Source organism: Hordeum vulgare, chromosome 3H, assembly GCF_904849725.1.
Source record: "Hordeum vulgare subsp. vulgare chromosome 3H, MorexV3_pseudomolecules_assembly, whole genome shotgun sequence".
Lineage (NCBI taxonomy): Eukaryota > Viridiplantae > Streptophyta > Magnoliopsida > Poales > Poaceae > Hordeum > Hordeum vulgare.
Genome location: NC_058520.1, coordinates 25,267,269 through 25,270,203, shown reverse-complemented (window position 1 = coordinate 25,270,203; position 2,935 = coordinate 25,267,269). Strand labels below are relative to the sequence as shown.

Sequence of the window (2,935 nt, the reverse complement as noted above, 5' to 3'; positions counted from 1 at the left end):
TATATATAAAATATATCTTTGATAAACTTGGTTAAAATATTTGTAAACCGTTATAGGCAGCCAGAGTTGTAACATGGTTACCCGCAAAAAAGGAAAAAGAGTTGTAACATGGTTTGTAACATAGGAATAAACCGTGTTATGTAGAAGGTTCAGAAGAGTTGACGTGCGTGTGTTGTTGTAATCGGAGTAAGATTGGGATAAGAGGAGATCCCACATGCCATATAGGTAGTTAACGGAAGGATCCCATGTAATCTCAACCAACTCATATGGGATGACACCAAGCCTAAGCTTGATCCGATCCGATGCAGAATCGACCAGAGGAGAGGAGACGAGAGGGATCAAATCAATACGACAAGAGAAACAAGGAAGAAATCGCTATAAATATAGCCCCGGTCGCTCGTACGTCCGTGTACGTGATCGACCGAGCAAGCAAGCAAGCAGTTGATCTGCTAGCAGTAGCAGCCGGGAGCCGGCCATGGCCTCGACGCCTTTGAACAAGACGGCGTCGACGCACAGGTCGACGTTAGTCAGAGGCACGCACCGGTTTCACATCGTCGGATACAGCGAACGGAAGAGAAACTCCTCCGTCGTCAGGTCCGGCGACTTCGAGGCCGGCGAATGCATCTGGTCCCTCAGTTGTTGCTTCAAGAAACAAGGACTGGCGTCCATGTCCCTGGAGCTGGTCAGCGGCAAGTACGCCGCCACTGCCATGGCCAGCGTGAGGATGGACGACCCGCTTCACCGGTGGCCTGCGGCGGTATGGCGAAGCCCGGACACCAACACCTTCCCCGCTTTGCCGTTGCCGGCAACAACAAGCAGGGAAATTAGCAGGAGTTGGAAGCTGCCGGTCCCCAACAAGGCGTTCTTCCATGGCCAGGAGGAGCGGTACGTGGTAGATGACCGCCTCACCATCCTCTGCGTCGTCCATGTCCTCCGGCTGGACCTCGCCCTCGCAAAGACCAGAAGCTGCTTCGTCTCCGCCGTGCCGCCGCCAACCATCTCCGGGGATCTCCTCATGCTTCTTTCTGCGTCGCTGTCAGCTAAACCCGAGGAGTCCGTGAAGCCATGCATGATGCCGGACGTGACGTTCATCGTGGACCAGACCGAGATCCGTGCGCACAAGCTTGTCCTCTCCGTGCGGTCGCCGGTTTTCGCGGCGGAGTTTCGATGGCACATGGATGAGAGCAGCATAATCAGGGTCGTCAAGGACATGAGCGCCTCCACTTTCAGGGCCATGCTTCGCTTCATCTACACCGACGAGCTGCCCATCAAACCAAACAACAACCGCATGATATCATTAACAAGCCAAGATAAACATGCGTCAAGGCGCTATGAGGCCATGGCGCGCGACCTGCTGGTAGCAGCCGATCGGTATGACCTACAGAGGCTAAGGCTATTGTGCGAGAAGGTACTGGCTGAGGGCATGGACCATAAGTCTGTCATACCTACATTGATGGTGGTGCACGGTAGGTACCATTGTGGGCAGCTCGAGGATCTATGCATCGAGTACATAGCATCACATCCCAATGTTTACAATGCCCTGAAGGCAACCGAGGAGTATAACGAGATGAAGAAGAATAGTTGTTGCTGCTCTTTCCTAGTCGAGGTCGCCGACAAAGTAGATCACGTGATTAATATGGCTCCAAATTACTCAAGCTCCAAAAATCTCCAGCAATCCCATAAAAGAAAGCGAAATGATGGCTTGCGAGATCCACATCAGGTGGTAGTCCACGGCTCACACAAGTTTACGATCCCATACTTTAGGGCTGTCCAGAGGAGCCTGCTTGCTGTTGGCAAGAATACTATCGGATCTGGCATTTTTCGGGTTGGCGGCTACAACTGGACACTATGTGTACGATGGTTAGACCCATCCAATTCTTCGTCATTCGTTGTGTATCTCTGTTTGGAGAGGAATAGATATGAAACTTCCCATGTCACTACGTCAATTGGCTTTAAGATAGATGACCCTAGTGGCACGTCCTTGTCGCCGATAACAATGGTAGAAGAAATTTTTACCAAGGCAGAAAACTTCAGGCGTGCAAAGTTCACCCTCATGAAATCTACCAATTCCTCGCATGACGACTCCCTCACTGTACAATGCTATCTCAATGTCACCAAGGAGGCAGCTGCATGCACTAGTTCTAGCACCATCTCCGATGGTGCCGGAGTCACGGTCGTTGTGCCTCCATCTTACATGGGCTTGCACCTTGAGCAGTTGTTGATGAGTGGGGAAAGCTCCGATGTGAGGTTCCTGGTTGAGGATTGCGAGATCCGCGCTCATGGGCTCGTAATCGCGGCTCGATCACCGGTCCTATACCAGGTGCTTGAAGCGGTGGCGGCCAAGGAGGGCGACCATCATATCGTACGGATCAACAACATGAAGGCAGCGGTCTTCAGGTCTGTTCTCCACTTCATCTACACCGATAAGCTACCTTCTACAGATAACCCAGTCCTTGTTATTGAAGACATGCTCGCGGCAGGCTGCCGATTCCGGCTCGAGAGGTTGAAGATTGCGTGCGAGAATTTTTTGGCTGACCACATCTCGAATAAGAATGCATTGTACACGTTGAAACTGGCACAGCATCACCACTGCTTGAAGCTAGAAAAATACTGCGGCATGTTCATCTCGACCAAACTGTGATGAGAAAGAGCAATTTTCGGGCTAAATAAAATCTACATACATGATGCTGTGGTCAACTCTTTAAATACCGTACATTGACTGATTTGTTTGTTGTGTCGGTATACTTCTCTTCTCTCAGCTATAGCTACTTCGTGTTTTGGGAACATCTACTCGGCTGGAAGAACTACCCAAGCAATCTTTAGGAGAGTCGGCTGCTACTTCAACTTGTACACTTCAAAAAATTCATGTTATTGGCTGTTGATATCTTAGTTTCGGGGAGAGGACCTTCCTACTTGTTTTCTTCTCGGTCTCCCC

General features: G+C 50.4%; 1 pseudogene; it reads left to right on the top strand.

The window, feature by feature from the left end:
- The first annotated feature begins 475 nt into the window (after window positions 1-475).
- LOC123441413 lies at window positions 476-2,641 on the top strand (annotated as a pseudogene).
- Window positions 2,642-2,935: the final 294 nt, after the last annotated feature.